Source organism: Euprymna scolopes, chromosome 42 (assembly GCF_053919585.1).
Source record: "Euprymna scolopes isolate OS-2025 chromosome 42, ASM5391958v1, whole genome shotgun sequence".
Taxonomy (NCBI): Eukaryota; Metazoa; Mollusca; class Cephalopoda; order Sepiida; family Sepiolidae; genus Euprymna; species Euprymna scolopes.
Window position 1 is genome coordinate 48,503,835 of NC_136523.1, and position 18,433 is coordinate 48,522,267.

The following is an 18,433-nucleotide window of genomic DNA, read 5'->3' on the forward strand; positions in this document are numbered from 1 at the left end:
CAACAGTACTCCATTTTAGGATGTACCTGGCTCTTATACAGATAGAGAATTGTATCAGCAGTGAGATACCTTCTGGAGCAGTAGAGTGATCCAACCATTTTTCCAGCGATATTGGCAACAGATTAGATGCATGTGTTCCATTTCAGTTCAGGAATGAAGATCAGTCCAAGAAGTAGATTCCATGAACAAAGCTTCTTTCTTAGAACTGCATGCCTGTGGAATTGTCTTCCGTTTTCCTGCTTTCCGGCTGACTACAATATGGTTGTGTTCAAGTCTAACGTAAATAAGTTCTTGATGAGCCGTTCCATATAAGTTAACAAATTTACCGAATTTTCATTACTAATGATTACTATATTGTCCAATTTCTACTGTACACTCTTTAACCCTTATCCTTGAGTGGCCTCTTGGCCGTGATAATGTGGTGATGCCTGTGTAAAAAAAAAAAGAAAAAAAAAGCTTGTCAAGATATGGAGCTTGCTCAAGATGAGGACTATTCATTTCAATTGGAACATGATACGGACTTCAGGGGCTTTTGTCCTGAAAAAATTAATTTTTCTTTTTTTATTGTTACAATTTAAAATGCTTTATTTTCATTAAAAAGGCAAAAGTAAATTCATTCATTTTTTTTTTAACTACAGAAAACAATAACTTTATTAAAGATGTTTTTTGTTTTAACAAAATAGTACATTTCCACTAAGATTTAAATAAAAAAATAATGGGTTCATTATATTCCGCGATTATTATTTGATAAATGCTGAAACTTTCATTAACATTGGTTAATTTTCTAATTTTGGGTGAATTTTTAAGTAAAGAGAGGGGGGGTCAAAATGTTTATAGATTTTGAGTATCGGCTTTCATTTTGTACGTACTTAGTTTACAAAGCCCTTTGCATTACGCAAAGTATCAGCAGATCTGATATATATATATATATATATATATATATATATATATATATATATATATATATATAGTAATGTATCGATTAAGCTACACTGAATATTCCGCGTTCCATTCACTCTAGGACTCTTCAGGCTTAAGAGTCCTAGAGTGGATGAAACGCGGAATATTCAGTGTAGCTTAATCGCCATATATATTTTGTAACTCACTAACTAGCTCTACCTACGTATTGAGCACTTTTGAAGTAAATACTTAAAGTTTACGCATAAATCTATACTTTCGTATATTAATTTCATGTGAGTAAATTAAGTAGTTTATATATATATATATATATATATATATATATATATATATATATATATATATATATATATATATATATATACGAGATACCTTCAATAAGTTTCAAGACTTTTGTGTACACGCATTTAAAATTGTCGTCTACTCTTGAAAATTCAATATGTTATTGCTATACATCTTATGAGATGACTGAACAATTTTTATGGTTTCAGAGTTAAATAAACAGATACAGCAAGGATTGGAATACACCCTACTAAAGCTTGATCGTCACAGCTGGTGAATTTCAAAAATGTAATATGGACGTGAGGACACTTTAGAAGACGATATGCAATAAACTTGGAAAAATGGTGAGGGCCCCAGCTTGCGGGCTCTGAGGAGTGTGGAGCCACCCTTTAATTGCCATTGCAATCAAGATTCATTCTGACCCAGAGTGGTAGTACCTGTTAGTGTCCCAACTATGGGTTAAATAGAAACCGACTTGAAAAAAAATATATATATATTCTATTTAAAAAATTTTCTTCAAAATCACTGGATTCGGCATTAAATAACCTGAAAAGGGTTGATATGCCGTAAAACAACCAACCAACCAACCTAAACTTAGAAGAAATGTCAACGAAACTTATAAAATGCTTCAGACTGCTTTTAGCCAATTTTGCATAGATCGAGCATCAGTTTTTGAATGGCATAAGAGATTCAAGGAAGGACGGGAGTCTGCGAAAGATGATGAGATGGGTGGGAAGAGCAAGGAAGTCAGAACACCAGAGTTGATTGGCCAAATAAAGAATTTCATGGATAAGGATCATCATGTGTCAATAGAGACACTAAGTGCAGAGTTTTTTTTTTTTTTTTTTTTTTTTTTTACACAGTGATCACCACTTATCAAGGCCCGGAAGCCACTCAGGGATAAGGGTTATTGCAAGTACATTACGTTAGTGTGGAGATTTGATGGAGTGTTTACTTAAGGGGGCGGTTCATTAGGAATTTGTTAACATTAGACTTGAAGACATCCAAGTTGTAGTCCGGAGGGAAGCAGGCAGACGGAACAGAGTTCCACAGGCGTGCTTTGATGCCAGTGTGGGAATTGTATACACAATTATTCGCAAAAACGTGAAGATGTGGAAGATTTGCACAAAGTTTGTCCTAAGAGTGCTCAGAGAAGATCATCTTTGCTCGCCCTACACTCATGTTTCCATCATTCACACTGAGGAAGGCTGAAGGATCGGTCGAAATATATGCTTTTGAAAGAAACATTTTCGTTTTTTTTAAAGACTTTTTGTATTCCTACACGTCAACACATAGGAAATAAATACAAAAAAAGATATAAACCTTTATATATTTTTTGTATTGATATTTTATTCATATATATATATATATATATATATATATATATATATATATATATATATATATATATACACACTTCAGAATAGTTTTATTTAACAATAAGTTGTTATGGAAACGTGAGATTGTAAGGTTTACAAAATATTACTGGCAGTAATATTCTATAAGTTATCCCATCTAAACAAGAATTGCTCGATATGCAAGATAGAGCAACTAAATTAAATTGTAATCCAATGAATTTCAAAAAAAACTCTCATTGAAATGAATTTCATATCAAAGAATTTTTATTATTCTAAGCTTAGAATAATAAAAATTCTTTGATATGAAATTCATTTCAATGAGAGTTTTTTGAAATTCATTGAATTACAATTTAAAATATATATATATATATATATAGTAATCTATAAAATATATATGGCGATTAAGCTACACTGAATATTCGGCGTTTCATCTACTCTAGGATTCCTCAGGCTTATGCATAAGCCTGAGGAATCCTAAGCCTGAGGAATCCTAGAGTAGATGAAACGCCGAATATTCAGTGTAGCTTAATTGCCATGGTATTGAATTATATAGCGAACTTATAAATTGCAATTAAATAAAATTAAAGGTTAAGAATTAAGTAATACTAATAATTACAATTTATATGGTAATAAATTTGATTATAACATTAAAGAGAGTTTAGTTATGCATAGTTTTAAATTCAGATTAATAAAAATTAAATATAACTGGAAATTGGAAAAAAGTTTTTTTTTATTTTTAGTTTCGTATATGCAAACTTGTGTAATATATTATAATTATTGATGTTGTTTGGGTAAATATGGATAAATTAATTTATAAATAATAAATTTAATAATTAATAAGTAGAACATTTCTGGCAGAATATAACTAAATTAATAGAAATTGTTAGACGGATACTGTCAATATTGTAATTGTCAACTGAATGAAAGGAATAAAATTGTAAGATGGTCAACATCATGAACTTTGGAATATAGACTTTTGTCATTCATTCATTATATATATATATATATATATATATATATATATATATATATATATATATATAAACTACTTCATTTACTCACATAAAATTAATATACAAAAGTATAGATTTATGCGTAAACTTTAAGTATTTACTTCAAAAGTGCTCAATACGTAGGTAGAGCTAGTTAGTAATTTATAAAATATATATGGTGATTAAGCTACACTGAATATTCGGCGTTTCATCCACTCTAGATTCCTCAGGCTTATGCATAAGTCTATATTCCAAAGTTCATGATGCTGACCATCTTACAATTTTATTCGTTTCATTTAGTTAACATTTACTGTTCTTTCTTAGAACTGCACGCCTGTGGAACTCTGTTCCGTCTGCCTGCTTCCCTCCGGACTAAACTTGGATGTCTTCAAGTCCAATGTTAACAAATTCCTAATGAACCGCCCCCTTGAGTAAACATTTCAGCAAATCTCCTCACTAACGTAATGTACTTGCAATAACCCTTATCCCTGAGTGGCTTCCGGGCCTTGATAAGTGGTGATCACTGTGAAAAAAAAAAAAAAAAAAAAAAAAAATCCATCTAACAATTTCTATTAATTTAGTTATATTCTGCCAGAAATGTTCCATTTATTAATTATTAAATCTATTATTTATAAATTAATTTATCCATATTTACCCAAACAACATCAATAATTATAATATATTACACAAGTTTGCATATACGAAACTAAAAATAAAAAAAAACTTTTTTCTGATTTCCAGTTATATTAAATTTTTATTAATCTGAATTTAAAACTATGCATAACTAAGCCCTCTTTACTGTTATAATCAAATTTATTACCATATAAATTGTAATTCTTAGTATTACTTAATTCTTAACCTTTAATTTTATTTAATTGAAATTTATAAGTTCGCTATATAATTCAAGACCATAATTGTTTATAATATATATCTAAATTAATAGAATTTGTTAGTACGAATAGATGGGTTTTAGTGACTTTATTTCTAAATTCAAAATCGCATAATGGAAACATTATAAGGTATTTGCAGCTTCTCTTCCAATTTTCGGATTTTTAATCATGTCAAAACGCACTTAATTTTCCTTTTGATAAATTGATTGTAGCAATTTCTTCTGGTGAGTTAAGGGCAAAATAGATTCACTGATTGATATAATAATTAAGTGACCAATTTTGTGCAATGAAAACGATACTGTCAAGAATTGTAAATGTCAACTGAATTAAAGGAATAAAATTGTATGGTCAGTGCTTAACTAGCTAAAATATTTATCAAACTAAAAATATTTAGCAAGCTAAACGTATCTATCTAGTTAAAAAATATTTAGTTAGCTAAAGTATATATCAAACTAAAAATATCTATCTAAAAAAAGAATCTATCTAGCTAAAAATATTTAGAAAGCTAAAAGTATCCATCTAGCTAAAAAATATTTCACTAGCTAAATATTTAGCTAGCTAATAATATTTAACTAGCTAAAAGTATCTAACTACAAATATTTAACAAGTTAAAAGTATCTAGCTAATTAAATATATTTAACTAACTAAAAGTATCTAGCTAACTAAAAAATATTTAACAAGCTAAAAGTATCTGTCAAGCTAAAAAATATTTAACTAGCTAAAAGTATCTAGCTAGCTAAAAAATATTTAACAAGCTAAAAGTATCTGTCTAGCTAAAAAATATTTAAAAAGCTAAAAGTATCTGTCTAGCTAAAAAATATTTAACTAGCGCAAAGTATCTGTCTAGCTAAAAAATATTTAACTAGCTAAAAGTATCTGTCTAGCTAAAACATATTTAACAAGCTAAAAGTATCTGTCTAGCTAAAACTATTTAGCTAGCTAAAAGTATCTGTCTAGCTAAAAAATATTTAACTAGCGAAAAGTATCTGTCTAGCTAAAAAATATTTAACTCGCTAAAAGTATCTGTCTAGCTAAAAAATATTTAACTAGCTAAAAGTATCTGTCTAGCTAAAAAATATTTAACTAGCTAAAAGTATCTGTCTAGCTAAAAAATATTTAACTAGCTAAATGTATCTAGCTAGCTAAAAAATATTTAACAAGCTAAAAGTATCTGTCTAGCAAAAAAATATTTAACAAGCTAAAAGTATCTGTCTAGCTAAAAAATATTTAGATAAAAGTATCTGTCTAGCTAAAAATATTTGACTAGCTAAAAGTATCTGTCTAGCTAAAAAATATTTAACTAGCTAAAAGTATCTGTCTAGCTAAAAAATATTTAACTAGCTAAAAGTATCTGTCTAGCTAAAAAATATTTAACTAGCTAAAAGTATCTGTCAAGCTAAAAATATTTAAGTAGCTAAAAGTATCTGTCTAGCTAAAAATATTTTACTAGCTAAAAGTATCTGTCTAGCTAAAAATATTTAACTAGCTAAAAGTATTTAACTAGCTAAAAGTATCTGTTTAGCTAAAAAATATTTAAGTAGCTAAAAGTATCTGTCTAGCTAAAAAATATTTAACTAGCTAAAAGTATCTGTTTAGCTAAAAATATTTAACTAGCTAAAAGTATCTGTCTAGCTAAATATATTTAACTAGCTAAAAGTATCTGTCTAGCTAAAAAATATTTAACAAGCTAAAAGTATCTGTCTAGCTAAAAAATATTTAACTAGCTAAAAGTATCTGTCTAGCTAAAACATATTATACACGCTAAAAGTATCTGTCTAGCTAAAAAATATTTAACAAGCTAAAAGTATCTGTCTAGCTAAAAAATATTTAACTAGCGCAAAGTATCTGTCTAGCTAAAAAATATTTAACTAGCTAAAAGTATCTGTCTAGCTAAAACATATTTAACAAGCTAAAAGTATCTGTCTAGCTAAAACTATTTAGCTAGCTAAAAGTATCTGTCTAGCTAAACAATATTTAACTAGCGAAAAGTATCTGTCTAGCTAAAAAATATTTAACTCGCTAATAGTATCTGTCTAGCTAAAAAATATTTAACTAGCTAAAAGTATCTGTCTAGCTAAAAAATATTTAACTAGCTAAAAGTATCTGTCTAGCTAAAAATATTTAACTAGCTAAAAGTATCTGTCTAGCTAAAAATATTTTACTAGCTAAAAGTATCTGTCTAGCTAAAAATATTTAACTAGCTAAAAGTATCTGTCTAGCTAAAAATATTTAACTAGCTAAAAGTATCTGTCTAGCTAAAAATATTTAACTAGCTAAAAGTATCTGTCTAGCTAAAAATATTTAACTAGCTAAAAGTATCTGTCTAGCTAAAAAATATTAAACTAGCTAAAAGTATCTGTCTAGCTAAAAAATATTTAACTAGCTAAATGTATCTAGCTAGCTAAAAAATATTTAACAAGCTAAAAGTATCTGTCTAGCAAAAAAATATTTAACAAGCTAAAAGTATCTGTCTAGCTAAAAAATATTTAGATAAAAGTATCTGTCTAGCTAAAAATATTTGACTAGCTAAAAGTATCTGTCTAGCTAAAAAATATTTAACTAGCTAAAAGTATCTGTCTAGCTAAAAAATATTTAACTAGCTAAAAGTATCTGTCTAGCTAAAAATATTTAACTAGCTAAAAGTATTTAACTAGCTAAAAATATTTAACTAGCTAAAAGTATCTGTCTAGCTAAAAATATTTAACTAGCTAAAAGTATTTAACTAGCTAAAAGTATCTGTCTAGCTAAAAAATATTTAAGTAGCTAAAAGTATCTGTCTAGCTAAAAAATATTTAACTAGCTAAAAGTATCTGTTTAGCTAAAAATATTTAACTAGCTAAAAGTATCTGTCTAGCTAAATATATTTAACTAGCTAAAAGTATCTGTCTAGCTAAAAAATATTTAGCTAAAAGTATCTGTCTAGCTAAAAATATTTGACTAGCTAAAAGTATCTGTCTAGCTAAAAAATATTTAACTAGCTAAAAGTATCTGTCTAGCTGAAAAATATTTAACTAGCTAAAAGTATCTGTCTAGCTAAAAAATATTTAACTAGCTAAAAGTATCTGTCTAGCTAAAAATATTTTACTAGCTTAAAGTATCTGTCTAGCTAAAAATATTTAACTAGCTAAAAGTATTTAACTAGCTAAAAGTATCTGTCAAGCTAAAAAATATTTAACTAGCTAAAAGTATCTGTCTAGCTAAAAATATTTAACTAGCTAAAAGTATTTAACTAGCTAAAAGTATCTGTTTAGCTAAAAATATTTAACTAGCTAAAATTATCTGTCTAGCTAAAAATATTTAACTAGCCAAAAGAATCTGTCTAGCTAAAAAATATTTAGCTAAAAGTATCTGTCTTGCTTAAAATATTTGACTAGCTAAAAGTATCTGTCTAGCTAAAAAATATTTAACTAGCTAAAAGTATCTGTCTAGCTAAAAAATATTTAACAAGCTAAAAGTATCTGTCTAGCTAAAACTATTTAGCTAGCTAAATGTATCTGTCTAGCTAAAATATATTTAACTAGCGAAAAGTATCTGTCTAGCTAAAAAATATTTAACTCGCTAAAAGTATCTGTCTAGCTAAAAAATATTTAACTAGCTAAAAGTATCTGTCTAGCTAAAAATATTTAACTAGCTAAAAGTATGTCTCGCTAAAAATATTTAACTAGCTAAAAGTATCTGTCTAGCTAAAAATATTTAACTAGCTAAAAGTATCTGTCTAGCTAAAAAATATTAAACTAGCTAAAAGTATCTGTCTAGCTAAAAAATATTTAACTAGCTAAAAGTATATAGCTAGCTAAAAAATATTTAACAAGCTAAAAGTATCTGTCTAGCTAAAAAATATTTAACAAGCTAAAAGTATCTGTCTAGCTAAAAAATATTTAACAAGCTAAAAGTATCTGTCTAGCTAAAAATATTTAGCTAGCTAAAAGTATCTGTCTAGCTAAAAATATTCAACTAGCTAAAAGTATCTGTCTAGCTAAAAAATATTTAACTAGCTAAAAGTATCTGTCTAGCTAAAAAATATTTTACTAGCTAAAAGTATCTGTCTAGCTAAAAATATTTAACTAGCTAAAAGTATCTGTCTAGCTAAAAATATTTTACTAGCTAAAAGTATCTGTCTAGCTAAAAATATTTAACTTGCTAAAAGTATCTGTCTAGCTAAAAATATTTAACTAGCTAAAAGTATCTGTCTAGCTAAAAAATATTTAACTAGCTAAAAGTATCTGTCTAGCTAAAAATATTTAACTAGCTAAAAGTATCTGTCTAGCTAAAAGTATTTAACTAGCTAAAAGTATCTGTCTAGCTAAAAAATATTTAACTAGCTAAAGGTATCTGTCTAGCTAAAAATATTTAACTAGCTAAAAGTATCTGTCTAGCTAAAAAATATTTAGCTAAAAGTATCTGTCTAGCTAAAAATATTTGACTAGCTAAAAGTATCTGTCTAGCTAAAAATATTTAACTAGCTAAAAGTATCTGTCTAGCTAAAAAATATTTAAGTAGCTAAAAGTATCTGTCTAGCTAAAAAATATTTAGCTAAAAGTATCTGTCTAGCTAAAAATATTTGACTAGCTAAAAGTATCTGTCTAGCTAAAAAATATTTAACTAGCTAAAAGTATCTGTCTAGCTGAAAAATATTTAACTAGCTAAAAGTATCTGTCTAGCTAAAAAATATTTAACTAGCTAAAAGTATCTGTCTAGCTAAAAATATTTTACTAGCTTAAAGTATCTGTCTAGCTAAAAATATTTAACTAGCTAAAAGTATTTAACTAGCTAAAAGTATCTGTCAAGCTAAAAAATATTTAACTAGCTAAAAGTATCTGTCTAGCTAAAAATATTTAACTAGCTAAAAGTATTTAACTAGCTAAAAGTATCTGTTTAGCTAAAAATATTTAACTAGCTAAAATTATCTGTCTAGCTAAAAATATTTAACTAGCCAAAAGAATCTGTCTAGCTAAAAAATATTTAGCTAAAAGTATCTGTCTTGCTTAAAATATTTGACTAGCTAAAAGTATCTGTCTAGCTAAAAAATATTTAACTAGCTAAAAGTATCTGTCTAGCTAAAAAATATTTAACAAGCTAAAAGTATCTGTCTAGCTAAAACTATTTAGCTAGCTAAATGTATCTGTCTAGCTAAAATATATTTAACTAGCGAAAAGTATCTGTCTAGCTAAAAAATATTTAACTCGCTAAAAGTATCTGTCTAGCTAAAAAATATTTAACTAGCTAAAAGTATCTGTCTAGCTAAAAATATTTAACTAGCTAAAAGTATGTCTCGCTAAAAATATTTAACTAGCTAAAAGTATCTGTCTAGCTAAAAATATTTAACTAGCTAAAAGTATCTGTCTAGCTAAAAAATATTAAACTAGCTAAAAGTATCTGTCTAGCTAAAAAATATTTAACTAGCTAAAAGTATATAGCTAGCTAAAAAATATTTAACAAGCTAAAAGTATCTGTCTAGCTAAAAAATATTTAACAAGCTAAAAGTATCTGTCTAGCTAAAAAATATTTAACAAGCTAAAAGTATCTGTCTAGCTAAAAATATTTAGCTAGCTAAAAGTATCTGTCTAGCTAAAAATATTCAACTAGCTAAAAGTATCTGTCTAGCTAAAAAATATTTAACTAGCTAAAAGTATCTGTCTAGCTAAAAAATATTTTACTAGCTAAAAGTATCTGTCTAGCTAAAAATATTTAACTAGCTAAAAGTATCTGTCTAGCTAAAAATATTTTACTAGCTAAAAGTATCTGTCTAGCTAAAAATATTTAACTTGCTAAAAGTATCTGTCTAGCTAAAAATATTTAACTAGCTAAAAGTATCTGTCTAGCTAAAAAATATTTAACTAGCTAAAAGTATCTGTCTAGCTAAAAATATTTAACTAGCTAAAAGTATCTGTCTAGCTAAAAGTATTTAACTAGCTAAAAGTATCTGTCTAGCTAAAAAATATTTAACTAGCTAAAGGTATCTGTCTAGCTAAAAATATTTAACTAGCTAAAAGTATCTGTCTAGCTAAAAAATATTTAGCTAAAAGTATCTGTCTAGCTAAAAATATTTGACTAGCTAAAAGTATCTGTCTAGCTAAAAATATTTAACTAGCTAAAAGTATCTGTCTAGCTAAAAAATATTTAAGTAGCTAAAAGTATCTGTCTAGCTAAAAAATATTTAACTAGCTAAAAGTATCTGTTTAGCTAAAAATATTTAACTAGCTAAAAGTATCTGTCTAGCTAAATATATTTAACTAGCTAAAAGTATCTGTCTAGCTAAAAAATATTTAGCTAAAAGTATCTGTCTAGCTAAAAATATTTGACTAGCTAAAAGTATCTGTCTAGCTAAAAAATATTTAACTAGCTAAAAGTATCTGTCTAGCTGAAAAATATTTAACTAGCTAAAAGTATCTGTCTAGCTAAAAAATATTTAACTAGCTAAAAGTATCTGTCTAGCTAAAAATATTTTACTAGCTTAAAGTATCTGTCTAGCTAAAAATATTTAACTAGCTAAAAGTATTTAACTAGCTAAAAGTATCTGTCAAGCTAAAAAATATTTAACTAGCTAAAAGTATCTGTCTAGCTAAAAATATTTAACTAGCTAAAAGTATTTAACTAGCTAAAAGTATCTGTTTAGCTAAAAATATTTAACTAGCTAAAATTATCTGTCTAGCTAAAAATATTTAACTAGCCAAAAGAATCTGTCTAGCTAAAAAATATTTAGCTAAAAGTATCTGTCTTGCTTAAAATATTTGACTAGCTAAAAGTATCTGTCTAGCTAAAAAATATTTAACTAGCTAAAAGTATCTGTCTAGCTAAAAAATATTTAACAAGCTAAAAGTATCTGTCTAGCTAAAACTATTTAGCTAGCTAAATGTATCTGTCTAGCTAAAATATATTTAACTAGCGAAAAGTATCTGTCTAGCTAAAAAATATTTAACTCGCTAAAAGTATCTGTCTAGCTAAAAAATATTTAACTAGCTAAAAGTATCTGTCTAGCTAAAAATATTTAACTAGCTAAAGGAGGTTTTGTCATGATTTTGCCATTGCTTATGACCTCACTCAGATTGTTCGCGAACCCACCCGTGTGCCCGATACACCCAATCAATATGCAAGCCTCTTAGACCTTTTTCTTTCAACTTCCCCTGAGCTATGTTCATGTACCGTTCATTCTCCTTTAGGATCCTCCGACCACTCCGTCGTATCAGTTAAGATAAAAACAAAATGTAAGAAGCCATCAGACGTACCCCTCCACCGTACTGTATACCGATACTCTATGGCTGACTGGGATAGCTTCCGTACATTCATATCTGATTTACCTCTGCACTCCATGTTTAAAAAGGAAGTGTCCTCTATAGTATCAGATCTGACCGAATGGTTAATTGTAGGCATAGACCAATTCATACCATCAAAAAAATTCCAACAAAAACCTAACAGCCAGCCATGGTTCTCCCCAGAATGTGCTGCTGCTATCGCGCACAGAAATCACTTTTTCCATAACTACCAACGTAATAGATGCACTGAGACTAAAGCTGCTTTCAGGACTGCCAGCAACCACTGTAAAAGAGTAATAAAAAATGCAAGAGAGCTATATGCCCAGTCTGTTAAATCCAAGGTAGCTGATCAACGGCTTGGTTCCCACCAGTTTTGGCAAATAACAAATAGGATCCTGAACAGAAGTGTGCGTTCTATCCCAACCATTATCAATGGACCAGAGGTTATCCCGTCAGCGTCAGACAAGGCCAAACTATTTGCAAAGAACTTTGCAGCTAATTCTACCCTATGCGACGAAGGCCATCAACTCCCCATATTTCCTCCTATAACACAGAACAAGCTAGGTAATATACAAATATCCGTGCATGAGGTCGCCAAGCTAATAAAAAACCTAGATTCCAGTAAAGCAACTGGCCCTGATGGCATCCCAATTATAGTGTTAAAAAAGCTTCAACCAGAACTTGCTCCCATACTTACGAAACTATTTAAGCGCTGCCTTAAGGAGAAGTGCTTTCCGACCCCCTGGAAGACCTCATCAGTTTGCCCTGTATTTAAGAATTCAGGTGATAAGTCATCTCCCTCTCAATACAGACCAATAAGTCTTCTCTGTGTTATGAGTAAGTTACTAGAATCAATATTAAATAGAGAAATAGTCAACCACCTCAGCAGAAACAACCTTCTTAGTGACACACAATATGGTTTCCGCTCTGCAAGATCTACCGCAGATGTGCTGACGGTTATATCCCACAGGATTAGTGAATCTCTTGACAAAGGCTTCCTTTCTAGGGCAATTGCTCTTGACATATCAAAGGCCTTTGACAAAGTATGGCATAAGGGTCTACTTCACAAGATTTCCAGCTACGGTATAACTGGAAATGTTTTCTCAATCATTAAATCATTTCTCTCCGATAGGCTCATAAGAGTAGTGGTAGATGGACAAAAATCGGAGGCCTGCAATATAAATGCTGGAGTCCCTCAGGGGTCAATCCTCGGCCCAACTCTCTTCCTGATCTACATCAATGACCTCCCTAAACACATACTTAAATCATTCGTTGACATCTATGCTGATGACACGACCATCTACGGCAACACATCAAAGGCTGTAAATGACGAAGTTCTCTCGGATTCTCTCTCCTCTGATCTCGAGCGCGTGGTTCAGTGGGGGAAGATGTGGCTAGTTACCTTTAATGCATCTAAAACCAAACTCCTATCCTTACATCATCAACGCTCTGATCCCAAGCTGGCATCAATTGTGATGGATGGCTCTCGTCTGGGTGAGGCCCCGTGTTTTGACAAGCTTTTGGGTTTGACCTTTACTCCTGATCTGAAATGGAACACGTACATCAAGTCTGTTGCCAAGGTCGCAGGAAAGATGGTGGGATCCTTCTACCGCTCCAGAAGATATCTCACTACTGATGCAATTCTCTATCTATATAAAAGCCAAGTACGGCAAAGGATGGAATACTGTTGCCATATCTGGGCAGGAGCTGCCAAAAACAGCCTATCATGCCTTGACAGAGTACAAAATAGACTTCGTGGTTTAGTGGGGGATGCCCTTTTCTCTACCCTGCAACCTCTCTCCCACAGAAGAGACGTTGCGAGCCTATCCTTGTTTTATCGTTATTTTCATGGCAGATGCTCGTCTGAACTCCAATCCCTGGTCCCCCCTCGCCAAACTTTCACAAAAAACACCCGTCTAGCTGAATCCACTGTGAAAAATTTCCCCCACTCTATATCTGTGCCTAAATCAAAACGCGGATTTCATGAGCAAAGCTTCTTTCTTAGAACTGCACGCCTGTGGAACTCTGTTCCGTCTGCCTGCTTCCCTCCGGACTACAACTTGGATGTCTTCAAGTCTAATGTTAACAAATTCCTAATGAACCACCCCCCTAATTAAACACTTCATAAAATCTCCTCACTAACGTGATGTACTTGCAATAACCCTTATCCCTGAGTGGCTTCCGGGCCTTGATAAGTGGTGATCACTGTGTAAAAAAAAAAAAAAAAAAAAAAAAAGTATGTCTCGCTAAAAATATTTAACTAGCTAAAAGTATCTGTCTAGCTAAAAAATATTTAACTAGCTAAAAGTATCTAGCTAGCTAAAAAATATTTAACAGGCTAAAAGTATCTGTCTAGCTAAAAAATATTTAACAAGCTAAAAGTATCTGTCTAGCTAAAAAATATTTAACAAGCTAAAAGTATCTGTCTAGCTAAAAATATTTAGCTAGCTAAAAGTATCTGTCTAGCTAAAAATATTCAACTAGCTAAAAGTATCTGTCTAGCTAAAAAATATTTAACTAGCTAAAAGTATCTGTCTAGCTAAAAAATATTTTACTAGCTAAAAGTATCTGTCTAGCTAAAAATATTTAACTAGCTAAAATATCTGTCTAGCTAAAAAATATTTTACTAGCTAAAAGTATCTGTCTAGCTAAAAATATTTAACTTGCTAAAAGTATCTGTCTAGCTAAAAATATTTAACTAGCTAAAAGTATCTGTCTAGCTAAAAAATATTTAACTAGCTAAAAGTATCTGTCTAGCTAAAAATATTTAACTAGCTAAAAGTATCTGTCTAGCTAAAAGTATTTAACTAGCTAAAAGTATCTGTCTAGCTAAAAATATTTAACTAGCTAAAAGTATCTGTCTAGCTAAAAAATATTTAGCTAAAAGTATCTGTCTAGCTAAAAATATTTGACTAGCTAAAAGTATCTGTCTAGCTAAAAATATTTAACTAGCTAAAAGTATCTGTCTAGCTAAAAAATATTTAACTAGCTAAAAGTATCTGTCTAGCTGAAAATATTTAACTAGCTAAAAGTATTTAACTAGCTAAAAGTATCTGTTTAGCTAAAAAATATTTAACTAGCTAAAAGTATCTGTCTAGCTAAAAATATTTAACTAGCTAAAAGTATCTGTCTAGCTAAAAATATTTAACTAGCTAAAAGTATTTAACTAGCTAAAAATATTTAACTAGCTAAAAGTATCTGTCTAGCTAAAAAATATTTAACTAGCTAAAAGTATCTAGCTAGCTAAAAAATATTTAACAAGCTAAAAGTATCTGTCTAGCTAAAAAATATTTAACAAGCTAAAAGTATCTGTCTAGCTAAAAAATATTTAACAAGCTAAAAGTATCTGTCTAGCTAAAAATATTTAGCTAGCTAAAAGTATCTGTCTAGCTAAAAATATTCAACTAGCTAAAAGTATCTGTCTAGCTAAAAAATATTTAACTAGCTAAAAGTATCTGTCTAGCTAAAAAATATTTTACTAGCTAAAAGTATCTGTCTAGCTAAAAATATTTAACTAGCTAAAATATCTGTCTAGCTAAAAAATATTTTACTAGCTAAAAGTATCTGTCTAGCTAAAAATATTTAACTTGCTAAAAGTATCTGTCTAGCTAAAAATATTTAACTAGCTAAAAGTATCTGTCTAGCTAAAAAATATTTAACTAGCTAAAAGTATCTGTCTAGCTAAAAATATTTAACTAGCTAAAAGTATCTGTCTAGCTAAAAGTATTTAACTAGCTAAAAGTATCTGTCTAGCTAAAAATATTTAACTAGCTAAAAGTATCTGTCTAGCTAAAAAATATTTAGCTAAAAGTATCTGTCTAGCTAAAAATATTTGACTAGCTAAAAGTATCTGTCTAGCTAAAAATATTTAACTAGCTAAAAGTATCTGTCTAGCTAAAAAATATTTAACTAGCTAAAAGTATCTGTCTAGCTGAAAATATTTAACTAGCTAAAAGTATTTAACTAGCTAAAAGTATCTGTTTAGCTAAAAAATATTTAACTAGCTAAAAGTATCTGTCTAGCTAAAAATATTTAACTAGCTAAAAGTATCTGTCTAGCTAAAAATATTTAACTAGCTAAAAGTATTTAACTAGCTAAAAATATTTAACTAGCTAAAAGTATCTGTCTAGCTAAAAAATATTTAACTAGCTAAAAGCATCTGTTTAGCTAAAAATATTTAACTAGCTAAAAGTATCTGTCTCGCTAAAAAATATTTAACTAGCTAAAAGTATCTGTCTAGCTAAAAATATTTAACTAGCTAAAAGTATCTAAAATATTTAGCTAGCTACAATTATCTATCTAGCTAGAGATTTCTAGCTAGTGAGATAGCTAGGAAGAGATAGGAAGTAGATATTAGGTTGGTGCAAAACTAATGTCGTTTTTTTAAACGTCAAACTATATGTATAAAAACGACATTATTTTTGCACCAACCGTATATATAGTAAGATAATTGTAAGTAAGATCATTGTCTAGCTGGACATTTCTCTTTCCCTCTCTAGTCTTATCTTAGAGATACACAGGACAATTTCAATATTATTAAAGTATTTTATGACACACCTTTGCCTAGCGCAATCGATGATAGGAAAACAGTGGGATGTCGTGTTGTACACGTGAAAACAGATAGTAACCTTTAAAATTTTTTCCATGTAAAACGGAAACTAAAATGTTATAACTATAAGAGTTTAATTGACGAATGTTGAAACTTTTAGGAGAACTCGAAAGGTTAAGTTTTTCTTTGGAAGGGGGTTGATTGAATCACATGAATTTAAGGCCGACAGGAAATGACGACGAGACATGATTTCGGTGCAAAAGAGAAATTTAATATATAAACGGCTATATGTCTGTCCGTCTCCATATTTTCAAACTCCATCTCCTCCGAAACTAAAAGTCGCAGAGCGGCTCTAAGGGCCTCAAACGATTGGATTTTTTATGTACCATTCTTTTATAGGGTTTTTAGCCGGTTAAAAATGGGGTTTAAGGGGTCAAAAATGGGTCAAAATTGAAAAAAATCATTACACAGTTTGTACATTCATCTTCGTTTATTTTTAATCAGTTCATATGCGTGTCACGTTTGTCCAGTGGTAACATCACCAGCTTTGAATGCTACAGTTTCGGTTTCGATTCTAATTAATAGCACCAATATACTTTCTTTTTTTTTTTTTTTTTTAACTTTTGAAATCACGACTATAATAATATATATACAAAATCTGGACAAACTAAGATATTATATGTAAGCGTATTTTATGCCCAGGCAAAGCTAGTAATAATCTATAATATAAATCTCACCTGTCTGTTTGTATGTTTGCCTAAAACGTTCGACAGAGGCAACGGATTTTCATGGGATCAGTATTGTTTTGAAGCTCGATACTTCGGACAACAAATATCGAAAAATTGGCTAAAAACATTAATTCCTTCACCCTCAACTAGGCATTTTTCTACAGGGAGGGGTCGCTTTTTTCACCGATATTTTCAAAAATCATTCCCTCTTTTCAATAGACTAGCCTTAATTTAAACACTCGTCACTTCCGGTTTGGCAATGGGCGCAACAGCAAAGTTTCCGCCTTCACGGTACAGGTTCCAGCCTGCCTACTACCATTTTTTTTTTTTTGCTCTAGACATCTCCAAACATCTGGGCAACACCGGGCACTCAGACTAGATAATAGCTAGACAGTGTTCATTCAAAGAGGTTTATCTCAAGTGGGTTACTTGCAGTCTCTTAAATACCAAAAGTAAAGAGAAATGTAAGGTAGCGGCCATATCCAAATGAATGGGTGGGGGGAGATGTACTACAGGGTGTCTGAATGATGGGTAACGGCGTAGTTAAATGGGTTAAGGAGGTAAATTTAAGACAGCTTTGGGGATTAGAGTATGTGGGTAAATATGATGAAGAGGTCTAGTGGATGGGTTTTAAAAGGGTGCCTATAGACGGACAGGGCCGTTTATAGTATCACCTGCAACGTTTGCCATTTGTATGCACCACTAAACCATGCATGTATTTGAAGTGTTGAAATTAAAGTTTGCCTTTGAACTGCCGAATACCATTAAATCTTTTCCTGTTTTGACATTCGTAGAAAATCCGTCTTTCTTTCTTCCCACAGGCATGCGAATTAATCGTATGTTCAAACGACTCGGAGTCAAAAAGAATGTTCTCCCCAATGAAAGAAACACCAGCTTTTTATATGCTCAAATTCGACCGTGTTTTAATTTGCATATGTCGGTTGGGTTTCGAGTTTGACTGTCAGTGACTTTTTACAAAACACATACGCCAGTACGCCACCCTTGGACGCTTGTTTTCAAGACCATTGTCAGTTTGCTTTACAGATTAAAACAAAATCCTATACTAAAATTATACATCTATTAGTGTAAAATTTTACCAAGATTCCAATAGTAGTATTTATATACTATTAAAAAGTCATGTTTCTTTTGGAGTTTTTGTTCTTAAACATGTGATTGGTAAAAAAAAAAAAAAAAGAATAGGAGAAGTACACATTACTAAGGGAATTTTTATTCCTTTTTTTATGAAGGTTTTATAATTTTTTATGAAGTTTTTATGAAATCAGTACCAGAATTCGAATATCAAACAAATTTTTAAAATTTTTATTAAGATGTTTCTTAAGTTTTGCGATGAGGATTGATTATTCGTATTATTCAAACTACTATTCACAATGTTTCAGTTGATGTAACCACCAATCTTTGCCAAACTCAAGCCTTTTTGCCAAACTCGGGAATCTGAACGGAAT